The 23,378-nt window shown below is 41.6% G+C and overlaps 1 protein-coding gene across 1 annotated transcript in view; it reads right to left on the bottom strand.

Moving 5' to 3' along the window:
- serac1 (serine active site containing 1) overlaps nt 1-23,378 on the bottom strand; it is a 141,888-nt gene that overhangs the window by 89,489 nt on the left and 29,021 nt on the right. Inside the window, exon 4 of the mRNA XM_043696192.1 lies at nt 9,527-9,658. The gene's annotated coding sequence lies outside the window, so the exon portion shown is untranslated. The remainder of the gene's footprint in view (nt 1-9,526; nt 9,659-23,378) is intronic.

Below are 23,378 nucleotides of genomic sequence, written 5' to 3' on the forward strand. Positions count from 1 at the left end.
GGTTCCCTTGTTCAAAAAGGGGAGTAGGGATAACCCGAGTAACTATAGGCCGGTGAGTCTCACTTCTGTTGTGGGCAAAGTCTTAGAGAGAATTGTAAGGGATAGGATTTATGAACATCTGGATAGGAATAATGTGATCAAGGATAGTCAGCATGGTTTTGTGAAGGGCAAGTCGTGCCTCACAAACCTTATTGAATTCTTTGAAAAGGTGACGAAGGAGGTTGATGAGGGGAAAGCGGTAGATGTGGTATATATGGATTTTAGTAAGGCGTTTGATAAGGTTCCCCATGGTAGACCACTGCAAAAAATACGGAGGTATGGCATTGAGGATGAGTTGGAGGTTTGGATTAGGAATTGGCTGGATGGAAGAAGACAGAGGGTAGTAGTTGATGGCAAAGTTTCTTCATGGAGTGCCGTCACTAGCGGTGTTCCGCAAGGAAAAAAAAACACTGCTGCCCGCTACCGGTAAGCACTTTTAAAACCAAACGGTCTTACCTTCGCTGCTGCTCGCACTGGAGATGACCGGCGGCTTCGAAGGGTGAGTATAAATACTCACCGCTTTCCTTCCCGGCTGCCCCTCTGGTCGTCGTCACTTCCCCCTGGTGCTCCCGCTCTTTCTGTGAAGAGAGAGTGAAAGAGAAAAAAAAACACCGCTGCCCGCTACCGGTAAGCACTTTTACCGGTAAGTATATTCCTATCTGCTCCCCAGGTGTAGTCATGTGCCCAGTTAAAGGTGAGGAATCTAACCCTCCAATCCCTTCTCAGAGGCTAATGGGCCTGTAACCAGACAGCCTGGATCATCATCATGGCTCCTTCAAATTGCTGTCTCATATTCGGTGGCTACTGTGTCTGTTACATATTAATCTACATAGGTAATGTACATACACAATACATACATTATTTATGTGTGTGTGTATAATATATGATACATATGTATTATATATGTATCATATATTATATACATACATAAAATATGAGCCCTGAAGAAGGGCCTATGCCTGAAACGTCGACTCTCCTGCTCCTCGGATGCTGCCTGCCCTGCTGTGTTTTTCCAGCACCACATTTTTCAAATAAAATATAAACAGTCCACCAGCTAGGTCAAGGTATCTCTTTCATATTTAATGAACTACACTGTAAGTATTATTTCAAACTGCTTTGTGCGTTCTGTTTGTTACCAATGCAGTTATAGCTGTGTTAATATTAAATGCATTCTTTGTGTCTGTTTATTAATTTATAAATGTTTAACTTTACCAGTGTGTCATTTACAAATCTGTCTATAAATGTTATTGATTAATTCATTTGTGTATTCATCAGTTGCAATAGTCATATTTTGTTATATTGGTTTTATTGATTATTTTTGTGTAAGTCTTGCTTTTGAATACATTTGCTTGTTTCTTCCAGTTGTTTCCAATACATCTGGATGTGTGTTTACATGAACAATAAGTTGACCTTACAACATTAATCAGTAACAACCTTCACCTGGAAGTGTCAGTATGATACATGCCGCAGTATCGAGTGGATGGGAAATAGAGTGGAGTTGAAACCAAAATGAAAAACACTATTCTGAAGCCCCTACCTGAGTCACAGCCCTAGCATGGACATCCACATGGAGGTGACCAAATGTTCAGAGTATGTGGGTAGGGAGGCAGGATTGAATAGGAGTGGGGTGAGGCACAGTTTCCAGGGTGAGACGCAGGCAATAAAGCAGCTTCAGGCTCCATGATATGAGACTCAGCACGACTTCCTTCCACTTGTGTCTTGCTGGATCTGTGAAGGGTAGGCTAGCCCAGGTTGTGGAACAGAGTCACCTCGATGACACTTATTCAGCGAGTCGTGAGTTCATGGAATTCCCTGCCAGTAGCAGTGGTGGACTCTCTCTCTTTATGGGCATTTAAGCGGGCATTGGATAGGCATATGGAGGATAGTGGGCTAGTGTAGGTTAGGTGGGCTTGGATCGGCGCAACATCGAGGGCCGAAGGGCCTGCACTGCGCTGTATTCTTCTATGTTCTATGTTCTATGTAAATGTGAAGCCTGATGGATTGGTTCACCTTTGTAGGATTGATTTCAAACAAACGGTAAACCACTTTTTGCAGCTGGAAACTATTCAATCCGTTGCCTCGAGGACTTAAAGGCAAAACTGGCGTGGGGGAAATAACTTTAGGATTTCTCCCCACATTATGTGCTACAGAGAATAAAAGAAAGATGATAGGGGAGGATTGTACTTGGCTTAAGGCATGCTGTAAAAAGGAGGGATTCAACGTTTGGACCAATAGCATCAGTTCTGAAGCAAGTATTCTGCAGAAAGATCTGTACTTAGATTTCCAGAAAGCATGTGATAAAGAGCCACGTCAATGGTTGTTGTGAAAAATAAAGAATCATGCTGTAGGGTATAAAATATTATGAATAAAAATATTGGTTAATAGGAAATAGATGATAGTTTTGTCTTTGCCAAACAAAAATAGAAATTGCTGGAAAAGCTCAGGTCAGGCAATAAATGATTAAATTCCATCCAAATAAGTTGAATTTGATTGGTCGGGTAATTATGTTCCAATACTCTGCCTGATTGTGAAAGCTTCTGAAAAAAAATTAAGGTTTTTCCATAAATTAATTTTAATTAAAGCTTGAAATTTAACCCAGCCTTCACATTAAAATAAAATAAAGAACTGTGGATACTGTTCTTTGGTCTATACTGGAAATTTGAACCAAAAATAGAAATTACTGAAGAACCTCAGCGGATTTCACAGCATCTGTGGTGAAAAAGCAGAGTTAATGCGTCGACTCCAGTAACTCTTACTCATAACTTCTTGAGAAATGTTAATTCTGCTTTCTCTCAACAGATGTTGAAGGGCTGCTCAGTTTCTCCTGCAATTTGTTTTTCTTCGAACTCTCACATTTCCAACAGCAAAGAAAATCTACTCTTCCTAGTATTAATAACACTTTGTATGAAACGTTCCTTACAAATTTTTCCCTTCACTCTGCTACGATGAATTCCAAAAACTAATAATCCTTGTTACTGATCATGTTGAAGTGACTATGCTGATACTACTGTATCTTTAAGCACTTTTTTAAACAAACAAATTCAGAACTGCATTGACAATAGTTAATTCAATGACTCTGACACCATAATTATAAATAAAACAGAAACATATCAATCTGAGGGCTGCAGCAATCAAATATCCTGTCACCCATTAACCTAAAGCATGGCATTTTGTCACAAAGTTTGAAAATTATTTCTCCGTTCTTTAATCTCGGCTCAAACAATGAATAAAGTGATTACCTGAACAGTACGATTATCTCAGTTGCAGCACCTAACAATTCAGAAGTATAAAATTTTACAAGCAAATGGAATTGGTGAACTTTCCATTGTGTGATTTTGTCCTTGGACAAGCACATGGACGATGATGGGATTGTGTGGAGGGATGAGTTTAGATTAGTTCACAGGTCTGCGCAACATCCGAGGCCAAAGGGCCCCTTCTGCGCTGTACTGTTCTATGTTCTAATACAACTTGAAGAGGTAACACGCTGCACTCCAGATTTGTTAATGGGACAAGCCGCTACCCGGTGCAATAAATTTACATTGACTGTTATTTTAATGAAAGATTACAACATTTTGATTTCATAATTTACCTTTTATAATTTTCTAAAACTGTCAGATTCTCTCTCAAACTCCTTTACTGCAAGGAGAACAACCCTAACTTCTCCTCATTGTAGCAAAATTGCCTCATCCCTAGAACCATTTTGGTAAAACCCCTGTGCACAATCTATGACATTAACTTGTTCCCTAATTAGCCAAACTAATTTCTCTCTTTGTGGTAAATACATGTATTAATGAAATACAAGCTCTTAAAATATTTGGTAAGATTTCTCTTAATTTGTTCTGCTACCTTCAAAAGGATATTCTATGACTCCCAAGTTCTAGGCACACAAGCCTTCAGATCTCTTTAAGTATATTTTTGGAACTGTGCCAATAAATCAATATATTGCCTCTCCTTGGGTCTTTTTTCAAAACTTATCATTTCATAGATCTAGACCAACCACATATATCGGGTGGCTAGAAGAGTAGTCCAGACGTTAGAGATTTTGCAGCAAGCAATTTGCACCCTGATTCTTGAAAGCATTTCCGCCATACACATGGCACAAGTCCGAACTGTGATAGAAAATTTTGCACTTGCCTCAATGTATTAAGATTCAGTATTAATCAAGAAACTCGTTTGCATACATAACAGCTTATTTCATCGACACCCCCTCCACGGCATTATATGTTCAGTCATTTCATCACTGATGCACCATGGCAGTAGTATGTGCTGACTATAAGATGCACAATACGAACTTGTCAAGACAAAGTCACCTTATGAACCTGCAATCTGCCACCTGGAAAAAAACCTGCATGGAACCCCAACAGTCTACAAAGTATATTCCATCTTACTCTCAAATTCGGTGTCATTCCTTCATGATTGATCGATTAAATTCTTGAAGCCCTCTTCCTAACAGCATTGTGGGTGTATCTAAACTAGTGATTCACAGAGGTGCTCACTATCTTCTTAAGGATTACTTTTGATAGGTTGCTTGTCCTGTTAATGACACCCAGGTACTATGAATAGCTAAGTAAAATAAAGTTAAAAATCACACAACACCAGGTTATAGACATTGAACAAACACTGACCCATCTAACGAACTTGAGCTATAGCTTTCCCAATCAATATCAGTTTAATTGGAAGCACACTAGCTTTCGGAGTGACGGTGATTGTTGCTCCGAAAGCTAGTGTGCTTCCAATTAAACCTGTTGGACTATAACCTGGTGTTGTGTGATTTTTAACTTTGTACACCCCAGTCCAACACTGGCATCTCCAAAACATAAGTAAAATAAAGCATTGTTAACGACAAAATTTGGAAAAAGAAAGTTAAGTAGTAGTACAAAATTGATTATTGCTGAAAAATAAAGATACAATATAACTGTTGTTTTTCATTTGGGTTAGTATTTCTTGTGAGTTGTCTCAATGATTGCAAGATTAAAAGCTTCAGTCAAATTTGTTCATTTTCAGAGTCACAGCAACGTTACAGCGCAGGAGGAGGCCATTTGGTTCATCGTGCCTGCACCAGCTTGTTAAATGAGCATTATTGTGAGGAGAAAGTGAGGACTGCAGATGCTGGAGATCAGAGCTGAAAATGTGTTGCTGGAAAAGTGCAGCAGGTCATGCAGCATCCAAGGAACAGGAGAATCGACGTTTCGGGCATAAGCCCTTCTTTGGGAATTCCTGAAGGGCTTATGCCCGAAACGTCGATTCTCCTGTTCCTTGGATGCTGCCTGACCTGCTGCGCTTTTCCAGCAACACATTTTCAGCTCTGAGCATTATTGTGAGCCAATCTCCTGCTTTTTTCTTGAACATAACTTTTTTCTCCACATAATAATCCAATGCTCTCTTGAATGCCTCAATTGAACCATATTCCACCACACTTCCAGGCAATGCATTCAGAGCCTAACTAGCTGAATGAAATAATGTTTTTCCACTTCACCCTTGCGTCTTTTGCAGATTTAAATCCATGCTTTCTTCTTCTTGTTCCATTTACAATCAGGAACACTTTTGGCCCATCTACTGTCGACCCTGCTGAATATTTTGAAATCCGATCTCTTCTGAGCTTTCTTCACTTCACAAAGAACAGTTCAAACTTCTTCAATCTATCCTTCTAACTGAAGTTCCTCATCCCTGGAACTAATCTTCTAAATTGCTTCTGCACGCTTCAATGAGTTTACATCCTTCCACATATAACGTGGTGCCAAGAACTGGACACAATATCCCAGCTGTGGTCTCACAATTGTCCAATACAAGTTCAACATCATCTCCTTTTGTACTCTATACCATTTTAATAAAGCTAAGGATAGTGCACACCTCACTTATTGCTCTTTCTACTTGCCCTTACACATCCAATGATATGTGCACATACACCAGGTCCCTTTGCTCCTGTACCACTACGTTTTATTATTTTTCTTCTGACCAAAATGTATCTCATCACACCTGCCTATATTGAAACTCATTTGCTCTACCCACCAACTTGTTTGGATCCTTCTAGAGATCTATACTGTCCTGTCCTGTCTATTCACCTGAAGAATCCTCTGTCACGAGAGCTCCTCCTTTCTTCTCCCTTTCCTTCTAAGTGGCTGAGCCGATTGCAGCGCTGATTGCACACTCTTGATGATCTAGCACCCTTATTAGTTTCCAAAATGAAAAACCGATTTGTGAGTCTGATGATTGGGGACTCTTGCAGCACCTGCCTCATTTATCCAATTCCCTTCCTTCCTCTGGGCTCTTAGGCTGGACTATGGCCACCGTTCTGAACATTCCTGATGAAGGGCTCCAGCCTGAAACATTGATTTTCCTGCTCCTCTGATGCTGCCTGACTTGCTGTACTTTTCCAGCAATACATTCTCAACTCTGATCTCCAGCATCTGCAGACCTCACTGTCTCCACTGTTCTGAACATGCTATCCTTGTAAAGCTCAGCCTTGGGCATGTGCCGCTGATATACTGTAAATGGCAGAACCTTTAGGAAAAGAATAGACAGATAGATTGGGTGCAGGTCCACAGTTCCCTAGAAGTTGCAACACAGGTAGCCAAGGTGATTAAGGAGGCATTTCGCATTCTTGCTTTCATTGATAGGCCATGGAGTACAAGAGTTGGAAAACCATGTTTCAGCGATATAAAACCTTTGCTAGACCACATTTAGAGTATTGTGTGCAGTTTTGGAGATCATATTATCAGAAGGGTGTCAAAGCTTTGGAGAGAGTGCAGAGAAGGTTCATGAGGATGTTGCCTGGTCTTGAGGGCATTGGCTGTGAGGAAAAGTTAAAAAGACTAGGATTGTTTTCACTGGAAAGATGGCAGCCGAGAGAAGATATAACAGTGGTCTACAAAATTATGAGAGGCAGAGATGGATAGCCAGAGGCTTTCTCCCAGGGTTAAGTTTCAATTACAAGGGGGTAGAGGTTCATGGTAGAGGGGGAAACTTTAAAGGAAAAGTACTAGGGAAGCTTTTTATGCAAGAGAGTGGGTAAGAGTCTGGAACACACTGCCCAAAGAGATAGTAGAAGCAGGCATGTTGGTGAGATTTAAGTAACATCTGGATGGTAATATGTATGCGGAGGGAATAGATAGATGCAGACCGAATAAGGGCAGAAGGCTTGTTTTTTTTTCAGTTTCATTAGGGCATGATGATTGGTACAGGCTTGGAGGACCAAAGAGGCTGTTCTTGTGCTGTACTCCTCTTTTGTTCTTTGACTTCAGTTGTTGTTCAAGCTCTGAAACCGGGACATCAGGTTTCTACAGCAGGAAGCTATTCCTGCTCACAAGATCAATTAGGAGCCCAGTAGAATGCTTGACTTCTCACTTTTACAAGCCACACATTCCACTTGACTAACTTGTGCTGCCATGTTCCCTTGCACTTCCTTCAGTTCCCTTGTGCCATCTTTATTCTACTTCCCTTATTCTACTTTGCTTACTTGTATTACTTTATTATGTCACATTCACTTATCCCTGTGTTTTATTATCAATTCCAAAAAACAGACATTTTTAATCACAAAAAATCAACCCATCACTTCCCCATGATTTTACTGTTTGATTTTTTTCCCTCTGAATCAACATTCCTCCAAAATTGCAGCTGTTAAACTGTGCCTCCTTTCTTGCTGCTGTACTGAATGTTAGCATTAAGCATTCCTAAGTCAGATACAGCCTGAGAAAATTAGTGTGAAACGTCTATTGTACTTATGGAGTTTTTCAGTATTCTTCAGAAAAGATTCTAGAATATGTTACATTCAAATCAGGTTCACATGGGTTCACCCTTTAGGGTTTAACTAAATTTGGGGAATAAAACATTATGCAGTTAATCAAGATGTGCAAAATCAATTGGAAGTCCCTTATGAGCTGAGTAGATAGAAAAGGTTGATTTTTCATTCCAGTCCATTGAGATGAAGCAATTCATTGGAGCTCAGCAGAGGGCAGCTGAGACTTGTCTGATGAGACTTCACTTGTTGGTCAGGAATGAATATGGGGAGGCTAACAAAGTTGAGTTCTTAAAGGACCAGCTCATTCTTACCCAGGGGAATGTTCAGAAAACAATAAACAAATCTTGCCATGCTGAAAAGTCACCAAAAAGAGTAATCAGATTTAACAACGCTGAAGATGCAGGCCTTGGAGTGGGCTAGAAGTTAAGATATAGTTGATCAATTTTTATACCTAAAGGCTGAGCAGAAAGAAAATTTTAAAAGTTAGCTTTCTGCCAACAGTCAAGCTGTTGTAGCAGAGTTAGGTTGTTCTCCGTCAGAGGGAACCTACGATCTGTGCGAAAGAAAGCACCTTGCCTTTGCTTCACCAGTATTTATTGGTTCTGTCTATTGGAATACCGAAGAAGTGCACGTAAGGACGTATGGATAAAGACGTATTGAATGACATGAAGCTGCGTCATTGCAACTCTGAATCTACACCTTTGTTTATCCTGATCTTTGGCAAAACTAAACAACTCCATATGCCAGAACTAAAGGGTTGAGCACTAAATTGGACAGAGTAGCAATGATGGATCTGATTTTTTTTAAAACAATGCCATATTTTTAATTTGGCTTTTGGGAAAAAAAGTATTGGTATAAAATTTACTATGAGCAGCACGGTGGCACAGTGGTTAGCACTGCTACCTCACAGCGCCAGAGACCCGGGTTCAATTCCCGCCTCAGGCGACTGACTGTGTGGAGTTTACACATTCTCCCAGTGTCTGCGTGGGTTTCCTCTGGGTGGTCTGGTTTTCTCCCACAGTCCAAAAATGTGCAGGTTAGGTGAACTGACCATGTTAAATTGCCCATAGTGCTAGGTGCAAGGGTAAATGTAGTGAAATGGGTCTGGTTGGGTGTGCTTCGGCGGGTCGGTGTGGACTTGTTGGGCCGAAGGGCCTGTTTCCACACTGTAAGTAATCTAATCTAATCTATTCCTTGGATCAGTTTTATTCAAGATTCATACCCACTAGGAATTAGATATGAACTTTCTAAGCTTGTTTTATATACGCTGCTCTTATAATTGGCCAACAAGTTTTCATTCTATGAGGCTGGCACAAAGCGTGTATAAATAAAAGATGATAAGAGGACATAAAATTTCAGATTCACCACATTATATTTTACATTCTATCTTCTTCTTCTCTTTCAAATTTAATTTATCCGATTACCTGACATATAAAATGCTCTGGTTTAGCAAATCTAAATCATTCCAAGAAAAAAAGATACTACATTGGGTAGTCAAAATAGTTCAAGTTTGTGCCAGGAAAGATGGGATAAATTTTATTTTGTTAAAGGAACCTTCAATGCAAGCTGTTGAATTGCGTCCTTTGTATATTGCAAACCTCTATGGTTTTTTTTACATTCAGAATTTGTCATTTCTTTGCTGAAGCTTAAATACTAACTCTGAAAGTGTATGGAAGATAGTAATTAAGGACAAAGGTTACAATGATAAAATATATCAATTAGGTTTGAACATCTAGTTCTTATTTTTACCATGCCAGTGATACTTCTTCGCCAGTTCCTGAACAGCCTGCACACGTACTGCTTTACATGTAGATTGTGTCCGTTTTAGAAGAAGCCACAAATCAGAATCATGGCTTTCCACATCCTGTCTTAAGTAATGCTCTATAAAAACAAAAAAAAATGTCAGATAAAGAGTTTTAAAGAGCTTACATATTTTGAAATGTAATCTGTGACTCATTAATGTTTCCTATTTTAAGAAAATAAACAATTGTTGAAGCAAGACAATTTGTACTACAAAAGCAATAGTGAGTGAGTCAACTCATCCTATATAAGTGCCAGATTGGAATGCAACCCAAAGACATCAATTAATTTCAGAATTCCGCCCAAGAAGCAAGGAAATACTTAAAGTCTATGACAATAAAATCAAAATCACTGTATTCAAGGAGGAGAAGAATGATGACAGAGAACAAAACATTCTATTCCAATAAAAATCAAATAAACTGCACGTTATGATCTCATTATACTGAAAACATTATTCACCCAAGTGAACTGGCCTCTTGTGGTGCAGTGATAGTTTCTCTATTGCTGAGACAGATTACAAGAATTCGAATCCCACCTGCTTCAAAAGGAATGTCACCACATCTCTGAGCAGATAGATTAAAAAATAACCCAGACTTAAACCAGGCTTGATAAGTTTAATTTTCTTTTATTTACTGCAGAAATCAGCATCTCAACATATTTACACGAGACTACTTTTAACAACAAAGCAAAGCACCTTCTTACAAGAAACGAAGAAAAAAAATAAACTATAACACCCTATGCAGAAACTACAGGAATTTTCTCATTACAAATATCAGAAAATAAATTCCTTTCACCCAGCAATAAGCTTACAGATGCTCAAACTTCAGTGAAGAGTCACCCTATCTACACATTAAAGCTTCCTACTTGGCTGGCACAACTGTAATCAGTTTCCTTTTGTCAAATTTCTGCCATGAATTACTTGTTATTAGTTTTTTTTTTAATTTAACGTGTCTCCCAGGAACCCTTAAAAATAAACGACTAACACCGCTCTCAGAATATTCAACATGGGTTCATTTAACTTATGTCATTAAAAAGCAGACACATAGAAAACATCTAAAAATGTATCGATCATTGACTTGAATATACTCAGTGACTCAGTTTCCATAACCTTCTTAGAATCATAGAATCCCTACAGTGTGGAAACAGGCCCTTCGGCCCCAACAAGTCCATACCAACTCTCCGAAGAGTAGCCCACCCAGACCCATTCCCCTACCCTACATTTATCCCTGACGAATGCACTCAAGCTACATATCCCCGAACTGGACAATTTAGCAAGGCCAATTCATCTAACCTGCATGTCTTTGGATTGTGGGAGGAAACCAAAGCACCTCGAGAAAACTCATGCAGACACAGGGAGAATGTAAAAGATCCACACATACAGTCCACTGAGGCTGGAATCAAACTTGGGTCCCTGGTGATGTGAGGTAGCAGTGCTAACCACTGAGCTATTGTGCTGCCCAATGTGGTAGTGGAATGAAAAGGTTCATCACCCAACAAGTGAAGGAATAATTCCTCATCTCAGCCCCAAATGGCCCAGCCGATTATAGAGAAATTGGGACCCCGTGGGAAACATCCTCCCTGCATCTAGTCTGTCCAACTCTATTAGAACTTTACACATTTCAATCAGATCCCGCTCTCATTATTCTGGTGTATAGAGGCCCAGTTGAACCAACTTCTCTTCATAGGTCTGCCCAGCCATCCTGAACATCAGGCTAGTGAGTCTTTGCTACTCTGACTCTGTAGCAAGAATATCTTCCCTTAGGTAGAAAGGCCATAACTGGATATCATATTCCAAGTGTGGGTCTTACCAATATTCTGAACAATTGCAGTAAGGCATCCCCTACTTCTGAACTCAAATCCTCTTGCAATGAAGTCTAACATACCATTTGCTTTCCTAATCCTAAACACCTGCCTGTTTATTTTCATTGACTGGTGTACAAGGACACCTAGATCCATTTGAAAATCTGTATTTCCCGATGTATCACCATATAAATAATACTGTGCCTTCCAGTTTTCCACATGTATCCACCTGATACTACAACTACCATGTGTTTGCCCACCCACTCTTGGACAAGATTGCCCTGAAGCCTCTTTACATCCTCCTCAAAATTCTCAATCTCACCTATTTTTGTGTCATCAGCTAACTTGGAAATATTGCATTTGATTCCCTGATGCTGTGGTTCTGTTCGCCGAGCTGGAAGTTTTTGTTGCAAACGTTTCGTCCCCTGTCTGGTGACATCCTCAGTGCTTGGGAGCCTCCTGTGAAGCGCTTCTGTGGTGTTTCCTCCGGCATTTATAGTGGCCTGTCCCTGCCGCTTCCGGTTGTCAGTTCCAGCTGTCCGCTGTAGTGGCCAGTATATTGGGTCCAGGTCGATGTGTTTGTTGATGGAGTTTGTGGATGAGTGCCATGCTTCTAGGAATTCCCTGGCTGTTCTTTGTTTCGCTTGCCCTATAATGGTAGTGCTGTCCCAGTCAAATTCATGTTGCTTGTCGTCTACGTGTGTGGCTACTAGGGATAGCTGGTCGTGTCGTTCCGTGGCTAGTTGATGTTCCCTGATCCTAATCATTTTTGTATATTGTGAATAGCGAGGGCTAAGCACCGATCCTTGCGGTACACCACTGTTCACCACCTCCAATCCAGAAAAAGACCTGTTTATTCCAATACTCTGGCTCAAAGACCAGAAACAATCTCAATCCATGCCAATATATTACCTCCAATGCCCTGTGCTTCAATTTTGTCCACTGGCCTCTTAAGTATATCAAAAGCTTTCTTGAAATCTAAATACACCACAAACACTGGTTCTTATTTATCTATTCCAATAGTTATATCCTTGAAAATCTCTAGAAGATTATTTTATCACGAGTTCCCTTTCATAGATCTGTGCTGACTTGGTCTAATATTATTAATGCTTTCAAAACGTTATCACATTTTTTACTAGCATTTTCCACATTATGCGAGGCAAACTGCGCTGTAATTCACTTTTGCCATGAATTGGAGGTGCCAGTGTTGGACTGGGGTGGACAAAGTTAAAAATCATACAACACCAGGTTATAGTCCAACAGGTTTATTTGGAAGCACTAGCTTTCAGAGTGCCACTCCTTCATCAGGTGGTTGTGGGGAATAACATCATGCCAAAGGAGTTCAATGCCATGGAGATGTGATACAGTAAACAATCTTAGATTAAAACTTTCATCTTTTATAAATTGGATATGCTGGTTTCTGTTCATTGATATGTAAATCCCAGAGTTTCTTTTAAATTACATTCTCAAGATAGCTCAAGTTTTTAAACAATAGGGGTGATGTCTGTTTGTGTCCCAATGCTATGTCAGACTAACAAATCCTCTGTATAGTTTTACAGAGTTTTACATGCAGTAAAACTCATGCAGATTCATGCAGTTTTTGAGTAAAGCAAAATGTAATTCTGCAATAACAAATTCACCCTATAAGTTTATATGTGTGCGTATGTAGGAGCTACAGATTGAGTGTGTGTGTGTGTGTGAGAGAGTGTGTGATGGGGTATGTGTCCTTGTGTATGAGGGGTGTGTGTGTGTGTGTGTATATATATCGTGCAGTGGGGTCACTTGTAGTGTGACATGAACCCAAGGTCCCGGTTGAGGCCACTCCCATGGGTACAGAACTTGGCTATCAGCCTTTGCTTGGCCGTTTTGTGCTATTGTTTGTCCCAAAGTCCGCGTTGGAGGCTAGTCACCTGAAGATGAGGCCGAATGTCCCGGACTGCTGAAGTGTTCCCCGACTGGGAGGGAACACTCTTACCTGGTGATTGTTATGCGGTGTCCATTCATCTGTTGTAGCGTCTGCTCGTTCTCGCCAATGTATCATGCCTCAGGGCATCCTTGCCTGCAGCGTATGAGATAGACCACTTTGGCCGAGTCACAGGAGTACTCGCCGTGTACATGGTGGGAGGTGTCCCCACATGTAATGGTGTTATCCGTGTCGATACTCTGACACTATAGAATACTGGCTGCATCGTAAGTGCTGAACTGAATGAGAAATGAATACAACACTGCACTGTGGAGAGGGCCACTTGGCAAAAAAGGCAGTCTTATGTAGACCTTCCAGTGGAGATTGTCATGAATCAGTTACTATGTCTCCATAGTATCATCTCAGGACTAGTACTGACAGAGGCCCTTCCACTCATCATGTCTGTGCCAATCAAAACAACCATCTACTTATTGTCATCCTATTTTCCAGCCTTCAATGCGTTGGAAAGCAAATGCACATCTAAATACTTCAAGTGTTATGAGGGTTTCTGCCTCTACTATCCTTCAGCTCCAGATTCCCATAGCCCTCTCGGTGAAAACATTTTTCCTCACTTCACATCTAAACCTCTATCCCTTACAATGAAATCTATGCCTCTTTGTCAGTGCTGTCTCCATGAAGGGGTGAAGTATCTTCCTGTCTTTTCTATCTATGCCCCTTAATTTTATATGTAGAATCATAGAATCCCCACAGTGTGGAAACAGGACATTTAGCCCAACAAGTCCACAATGACCCTCCGAAGAGTAACCCATCCAGACCCATTCCCCTACCCTTTTACCCTATGTTTACCCCTAACCAATGCACCTAACTTACATATCCTTGAACACTATGAGCAATTTAGCATGGCCACTTCACCTAACCGGTATCTCAATCATATCCTCTCTCAACCTACTCTGCTCTAGGGAAAACAACTTCAGTCTGTGCAAGCTCTCTTCATTTCTGAAACCCTCCTTCCCAAGCAATGATCTGATAAATCTCCTCTACACCCTCTCCAGTGCTATAACACCCTTTGTATAATGTGCTTCCAGAATTGTGTACAATTAGCTGCAGCATAAACCAACATTTTACACAGTTGTATTCATTTCTCATGGCAGTGGTTCTAGCATAACTTCTCTGCCCTTAAACTCTGTTCCTCAAACAAAGAAAGCAAGCACACTATATCTCTTCTCAAACACTTTATCCACCTGTTCGGATACCTAAAGGGACTCATACATATGCACACTGAAACGCTTCTGATCCTTGGTGTTTCCCAGGTATGATCATGTACTACCTTGCCTGGTTTGTCCTGTCCAAGTGCATTACTTTATGTTTATCCAGATTAAGTTCCACTTGCCATTGACCAGTCCATCTGACCAGCCCATCTATAATCTCTTGTAATCTAAGGCCATCCTCCTTCACAATTTAGCACTCCACTAATTTTTGTATTGTCTACGAACTTACTGATCAATGACCTCCTTGTACACAGACTTCCAGTCAGAAAAACACCAGACACCCTCAACCATCAACCTCTGCATCCTGTTACCCAGCCAACTGTTGATCCAATGAGTCATTTCCTCAGATCCCATCAGCTGTTCTTTCTTTGGCTATCAGCCTCCTATGTAGGACCTTATCAAAAGTCTTGCTAAGACATCAAAAGCATTGCCCTCATCTGCACACCTGGTCACCTTTTCAAAAAATTAAATCAAGTTGGTCAAACAAAGCAATGCAGACAGCTCTTGAATAATCCCTGCCTTTCTAAATGCAAATTAATTCTGTCCCGCAGAATTTCTTCCAAATATTCCCACTAGAGTTTAAACTGATTTGCTTGTAATTTCCTCTTTTATTCTTTGCTCCCTTCTTGAGTAATGCTATCACCGCTGTCCTTCAGTCCTCTCGAGGCCAGAAAAGAATTGAAAATTTTTAAAGTGCATCCGTTAAATCCTCCCTTCCTTCATTCAACAACCCAGGAGACATTTCATTTAGCCCTTAAGATGGATTTATTTTTAAACCTGTCAGACCACTCATTCATGCATAAATTTATGCAAATTTATTTAACTGTCATGTAGATCTTCTCCCTGAATTTTATACCCATTTCACCCCTTTTACTAGTGAACTCTAACCCAAAGTATTTAATCAGATTCCTACCAATATCTTCCGGCACTATGCACAAATTACCACTGTGGTCCTGTTCATTCACGTGTACTCCAGTTGACCTTTCTCAAGGTTAACATCCTCCAATGTAGTATGCTGTGCCCCATGAACCTCAAGTTTCAGTCGTCTCTGGCGACCCATTTTGTGCAGAACACAACAGACTATATCAACATTAGGAACCCTCACTTAGGGATAACAAGAAAACTTTGGTCAAGACACCTGAATTGCATTTTTGTGAGGTCAATGGCCTACTGGTTGTCCTTCTTGTAGATGGCAGTGGTTCTAGTTCACTTGACCTTAAGTTGTGGTGTTTTCTCTAGGGACATTTGCTGGTACTAAAATAAAATAAAGATGTCATAGATCTGAAATAAACACTAATTGCTGGCAAAACTTAACAGATCTGATAGCATCTGTGTGAAGGAAGCAGAGTTAACACTGCAAGCTCCACGGTTGTTCATCACAACTCACCAATGACATGAGCTACAACTGCAACAGATTCAGAATGAATGGATCACTGTCAGAAAACGTAATGTTTGCCTGAAGGAACCATGAAGGATGAATGCATATACGCTGGATATAAAGACCATAAGAAATAGGAACAGGAGTAGGCCATTTGGATGATGGATGATCCGGTATTTCTCACATCCACTTTCCTGCTTTGATTTCCCTCCTAAGAATCTATCTCAACCATAAACATAGTTGAGGACTCTGCCTCACAGCTCTCAGTGGCAATGAGTTCCAAAGACACTCAACCTTCACTGAAAGAATTGCTCCTCATCTCAGTCTTTAACTTTCATACTGAGGCTATGGCCTCTAGTCCTAGACTCTCCTAGGAGGGGAAAAAAAAAGAGTTGTTGTGGTGGGTAATTTTAACTTGCCTTAGATTGACTGAGAGTCAGTACTTGCTAGTGGCATGGATGGGGCAGGATTTGTAAGCATCATTCAAGAGGGTTTCTTGACCTGGTTTTGGGAAATGAGCTTAAAAATGTGTAACTGGAAAAACACAGCAGGTCAGGCAGCATCAAAGGAGAAGGAGAATCGACGTTTTGGGCATAAGCCCTTCTTCCTGAAGAACAGCTTATGCCCGAAACGTCGATTCTCCTTCTCCTTTGATGCTGCCTGACCTGCTGCGCTTTTCCTGCAACACATTTTTAAGCTCTGATCCCCAGCATCTGCAGTCCTCACTTTCTCCTTTGGGAAATGAGCCCAGGCAGGTGAGTGAAGTTTCAGTGGGGGAACATTTTCAGAGTAGTGACCATAATACCATGAGTTTTAAGATACTCATGGATAGGGATAACAGCAGTTCTCAGGTGACGGTATTAAATTGGGGGAAGGTGAAGCACAACAACATTCAGCAGAATTGGAGAATTTTGATTGGACGTAGTGTTTGAGGGTAAATTTACATTGAACATGTGGGAATATTTCAAATGGCAGTTGATAAGAGTTAAGGAGTTGCCACCCAGGTAAATAGTGCGGTGAAGAAGGCATATGGCATACTGGCTTTTATTGGTAGAGGAATTGAGCTCCGGAGTCCTGAGGTCATGTTGCAGTTGTATAAGACTCTGGTGCGGCCGCATCTGGAGTATTGTGTGCAGTTTTGGTCGCCATACTATAGGAAGGATGTGGAGGCACTGGAACGGGTGATGGAGTCAGCTATTATGAGGGGGCATAGCTTTAAATTAAGGGGTGGTAGGTATAGGACAGATGTGAGGGGTAGATTGTTTACTCAGCGAGTCGTGAGTTCATGGAATGCCTTGCCAGTAGCAGTGGTGGACTCTCCTTCTTTATGGGCATTTAAACGGGCATTGGATAGGCATATGGAGGATAGTGGGCTAGTGTAGGTTAGGTGGGCTTGGATCGGCGCAACATCGAGGGCCAAAGGGCCTGTACTGCACTGTATTTTTCTATGTTCTATGTTCTAGGAGCAGCACATTTCTGAGAGAATGAAGGATACATAGGGCAATTTATATGAACCTTGGATGACCAAGGCATGATGGGCGGCACGGTGGCACAGTGGTTAGCACTGCTGCCTCACAGCGCCAGAGACCCGGGTTCAATTCCCGCCTCAGGCGACTGACTGTGTGGAGTTTGCACGTTCTCCCCGTGTCTGCGTGGGTTTCCTCCGGGTGCTCCGGTTTCCTCTCTCAGTCCAAAGATGTGCATGTCAGGTGAATTGGCCATGCTAAATTGCCCGTAGTGTTAGGCAAGGGGTAAATGTAGGGGTATGGGTGGTTATGCTTTGGCGGGTCGGTGTGGACTTGTTGGGCCGAAGGGCCTGTTTCCACTCTAATCTAATCTAAAAAAATGACCAGGGATGTTATGACATTGGTCAAAAAGAAAAAGAAAACATACGTAAGGTCGATGAGGATATGAACTGACGAACACCTTGAAATATATAAGACAGTAGAAAAGAACTTAAACAAGGAATTCGAAGGGCTAAAAAGATCATGAAAAGTCATCAGCAAGCAGGATTTAGGAGAATCCCAAGGCTTTTTATGCATATATAAAAAGCAAGAAGGTAGCCAGGGAAAGGGCTGACCTACTCAATGACAAAGGAGGGAATCTGTGTGTGTGGCCAGAAGAGGAAGGTGAGGTCCTAAATGAATACCATGTGTTGGTATTCACCAAAGAGAAGGAACTGGGAGAATGATCTCAGGGAAGAGAATGTCGAATTTCTAAGCTAAGTTGCTATTAAAAAGTAACAGGTATTATCCATCTTAAAAAGTATTAAAGGTAGATAAGTTCACAGGTCCTGATGAGATCTATCGCAGAATATTGAGGGAGGCAAGAAAATAAATTACTGCAACATTGACAGATATCTCTGGGATCTTGCTGGCCAGCAGAGGTTCCAGAGAACTGGTGAATAGCCAACATTGTCCTATTGTTTAGATTAGATTACATTACAGTGTGCAAACAGGCCCTTCGGCCCAACAAGTCCGCACCGACCCGCCGAAGCGCAACCCACCCATACCCCTGCATTTACCCCTTACCTAACACTACGGACAATTTAGCATGGCCAATTCACCTGACCTGCACATCTTTGGACTGTGGGAGGAAACCGGAGCACCCGGAGGAAACCCACGCAGACACGGGGAGAATGTGCAAACTCCACACAGTCAGTCGTCTGAGGCGGGAATTGAACCCGGGTCTCAGGCACTGTGAGGCAGCAGTGCTAACCACTGTGCCACCGTGCCGCCCACAAGGAGGATAAGGAGGATAGCCGGGATAATTATGGAAATTACAGGCCTGAGAGTCTCCTGTCAATAAATTATCAGAAGAGATGCGCAGGGACAAGATCTATACATATTTAGAAGCAAATGGGCTTATTAGCAATAATATGGTTTTGTGCAGGGGAGGTCATGCCTCACTAACTTGAACCAGTTTTTTAAGGATGTGACGAAGATGATTGATGGCAGAAAAACAGGTGATGTTGTCTGCACAGACTTCAGTAAAGCCATTGACAAGGTCCCTCATGGCAGACTGACACAAAAGGAGAAGTCACATGGTATCAGGGTGAGCTGGCAAGATGGATACAGAACTGGCTTAGTCATAGGAAACAGAGGGTAGCAGTGGAAGGGTGTTTTTCGGAATGCAGGACCGTGACTACTGGTGTTCCAAAGGGATCACTGCTTGGATCTCTGCTGTTTATGATTTACATAAACAATCTGGAGGAAAACGTAGTTGGCACAATTATTAAGTTTGTGGATGATACAAAGGTGAGTAGAGTTGCAGATAGTGTGTAGGATTATCAGAGGAGACAGCAGATCGGTTGGAGCATGAGCAGAAAAATTGGAGACGGAGTTTAATCCAGACAGATGTGAGGTGATGCATTTTGGAAAGTCAAATACCAGGGGAAATTATACAATGGATGAAACTCCTCTTACAAATATTGATCTGATTGTGCAGGTCCACAGATCACCGAAGGTGGCAGCACAGGTAGATAAGGCAGCAAAAAAGCTTTCAGCATGCTTGCCTTCATTGGAAGGAATGCGGAGTACAAGGATAGGCAAGTTATGCCCCAGCTTTACAGAACTTTAGTTAGGCCACACTTGGAATATTGTGCACTGTTCTTGTCACCACACTACCAGAAAGATATGGATGCTTTGGAGTGGGTACATAAAGGTTTACCAGAATGTGGCTTAGTATAGGAGATTTTAGCTATGAAGAAAGATTGGATAGATTGGGTTTGTTTTCACTGGAATGCAGGAGGTTGAGCTAATAGAGGTTTATAAGATTGCAAATGGCATGGATAGTGTGGGAAGTAGGAGGCCTTTTCCTAGGGTCAATTACTAGGAGACACAAGTTAAATTTGCAAAGTGGGAAATTTAAAAGAGATGTGCAAGGCAAGTTTTTCATACAAAAAGTGGCGAGTGCCTGGAATGTGCTGCCAAAAGCGGTGATGCAAATAGACACAACGGCAGCATTCAAGAAGCACCTGGATGAATAAATGAGTAGGAAAGGAATAGAGGGATATGGATCCTGTAAGTGAAGATAATTTTAGCATGGAAGGGAAAAATGTGGCAGCGCAGGCTTGGAGGGACAAAGGGCCTGTTTCTGTGCTGTATTGTTCTTTGTTCTTATCCTCTGGGCATTTATCCTATGTTTCAATGAGATTACCTCCCATTCTCCTAAATTCCTGCAAGTCCAAACGTGTTTAGCCTTTGCTCATGAGACAATCACTTCATATCAGGAATCATCCTCATGAGTCTTCACCGAACTGCCTCCAATGAAATGATATATTTCTTAAAATAACAGGATCAAAACTGCTGACATCCAGCAGATGTGTCTCACAAGCATCCTGTCCAGTTGCAGTAAGACTTTCCTATTCTTACACTCAAAATCCTTTGAAGTAAGGGGCAACATTCCATTTGCTTTCCTGATTCCCTGCTGCAGTGTTGTGCAAGCTTTTTGTGTTTCGAGCACAAGTACACTCAAATTCCTTTGCATTGCAGTTTTCTGCAATTTTTCTCCATTTGAAATAATTTCGTTCTTGTGTTCTCCCTTTCAAAATGAACAACTTCACATTTCTCCACATTAAACTCCATTTGGCAACTTTTTGCCCACTTACCTAAACTACCACTATCTTTCTGAACTGCTTCTATGCCCTCGCAACTTGCCTTTTCACCTATTTTTGTCTCATCAGTAAATTTGACTACAATACATTCTTTCTTTCATTTTTAGAATTCCTACAGTGTGGAAACAGGCCATTTGTCGTGACAAGTCCACAACAAATCTCCACAGAGCATACTATTCAGACTCACCACCCTCCATTCTCTATCCCTGTAACCCTACATTTCCCATGGCTAATCCACCTAACGTAAACATCCCTGGACACTATGAATAATCTAGTACGGCCAATCCAACTTAGACAGTGATAGGAAACCGAAGCACCCGGAGGAAACCCTTGTAGACACAGGGAAAATGTGTAAACACCACACAGACTGTTGCCTGAGGCTGGAACTGAACCCAGGTTGCTGGCACAGTGAGACAGCAGCACTAACCACCGAGTCACCTTGCCTCCCTATTCACTTCCTTCCTCCAAGTCATTAACATATACAAACAGTTGTAGTTGTGGTCCACTGCCTTTGTGGAACTACACTGGCTATAGGATGCAAACCTGAAGAAGAACCCCTCATCCAACTCGCACATCCAGATCATTAGCCAACTCTCTATCCATGCCAATCTACTACTCCAACACCATGGGCTGTTATCTTATGACTTAACCTTCTTTGTCCAATGTCCAATGTCTTCTGAAAGGCCAATGCAACATATCTACCCACATCCATGCCTTTATACACTCTGGTTGAGACTTCCTCAAAAATTCTCAATTTATTTAGACATGATTTCCTTTTGCTGACTCTACCTGATTACATTATGGTTTTTCAAACGTGCTGCTGTTACTTGCTTAATACATGTTTGCAATGATAGATGTTAGGCTATTTGGCCTATAGTTATCAGCTTTTTGACTCTCTCCCTTTTTGAACTGGGGTGTTTCATTAGTAGTTTTCCAATCCTCTAGTCTACAAAGACTCTCTGAAGAGAATCCATACTCAACTCCCTACTCTGAAAGCAAAAGAGTGGGTATAAATGGGTGTTTTTCTGGTTGGCAATTAGTGGCTAGTGGTGTGTGGTCAGTGGTCATTGTTGGGACCAATATTATTTACAATTTACATAGATGATTTAGAGTTGGGGACCAAGTGTACAATGTCACAGTTTGCAGATGACACTAAAATGAATGATACAGCAAATATGCAGAGGACACAAAGTCTGCAGAGGTTCAGTGAGTGACTGGGCAAGAGTTCAGCAGATGGAGTACAACATTAGTAAATATGAGGTCATCAAAATAGCAGCAAAATGCACTGATTTAAATGGTAAATAAATTGCAGCATGCTGCTGTGCAGAGGCACCTGGGTGGCCTTGGGTATGAATCACAAGTTGGTTTGCAGCTGCAGCAGGTAATTCAGAAGGCAAATGGAATATTGTCCTTCATTGCTGGAGGAGTGAAGTTTAAAAATAGGGAGGTTGTGATGCAGCTGTGCAGGGTGCTGGAGAGGCCAAACCTCTCATTGGATTGTTCTGTGTACAGTTTTGATTTCCTTACTTGAGAACAGAGGTTAACGAGGTTAATACTGGAATTCAGAATCTTGCCTCATGAGGAGAGATCAAGTAGACTGGGAATGTACTCAATGAAATTTAGGAGAATGAGGGGAGATCTTATAGAAACATAAAATTATGAAGGGAATAGTAGGATGGCGGGTGAAACTAGAACTATGGGGCAAGGCCTCAAAATGAGGAGAAACAGATGTAGGACACGGTTGAGGAGAAACTTCTTCACCAAAAGGGTTGCTAATCCATAGAATTTCCTGCCCAGTGAAGCAACTGAGGCAACCTTGTTGAGTGTTTTTAAGGCAAAGGTAGATTTTTGAACAGTAAAAGAATTACGGATCATGGTGAGCAGGCAGGTAAGCGCAGCTGAGTCCACAAAAAGATCAGCCATGCTCTTATTAAATGCAGAATAGGCTCAATAGGCAAGATGGCCCACTCCTGCTCTTTTCTTTCTTGTATTCTTAAACTTGTCACAAACTCACACACCTCTTGTCGGTGATTATGACAGCCAAAGTCAGACACTATTAAAAGTGTGGGAGACCATGCTTATTCTAACTTCCAGGGTATATCTTTGGAGTTGTATCTAAGGTTGGGCCCAGGGATCTTCCTGGCCACCTGAGGATTTGAAAAGTGTGTGTTTGGGAGCAGGAAACCTTCAGACAAGAGCTTCCTCCAGAGGGGGAACGCAGTCCTGAGGCCTGTATGACAGGCTGCAGCCTGTTGGGACCAGGTGAGTTTTGTCTGTGTATGACCCCGAGGTTTAATCTCCTCTCTCTGGGGAGGGGGGCTGGATTTTACCAGGACCTCTGGTTAACCGGGTCCTGTCGGATTGGGGCCTTGTCGTTTTTGAACAGGTTTGAAGCCTGGGGCTAAGGTAACTGGGGCCTTGGGATTTGACACAAATAAGTCAACCCTAGACCAGCATCACCCACGATGTGTGTGGGGTTAGATTGCTGCTTGTGGGATCTTGCTGTGCATACGTGTTTATTAATGTTTCAAGCCTCTGGTCAACTGCTCTGCGGTGATGTCGGTGTATTTCAATGTCACTGGGATGGTCAGCAATTCATTCATTCATTCGGCAATAATTAAACTGAACCAGGGTCACGTGGGAGATTGGGGAAGGCAGAGAGTGCTGTGGGATCGTGCTGTGCTTTTGGTGCCACTGTTGTATTTTATTTCAAATTGATTGGTTTTTATTTCTCAGTGTGTTTCCCCACCCCCCCGCTCCCCCTAACCCTGGGGGTGAGCAGGAGATTGGATCCAGGAGCTGAAGCTCGGGACGAC

This window comes from Chiloscyllium plagiosum, chromosome 9 (genome assembly GCF_004010195.1).
Source record: "Chiloscyllium plagiosum isolate BGI_BamShark_2017 chromosome 9, ASM401019v2, whole genome shotgun sequence".
In the NCBI taxonomy this organism is placed as follows: Eukaryota; Metazoa; Chordata; class Chondrichthyes; order Orectolobiformes; family Hemiscylliidae; genus Chiloscyllium; species Chiloscyllium plagiosum.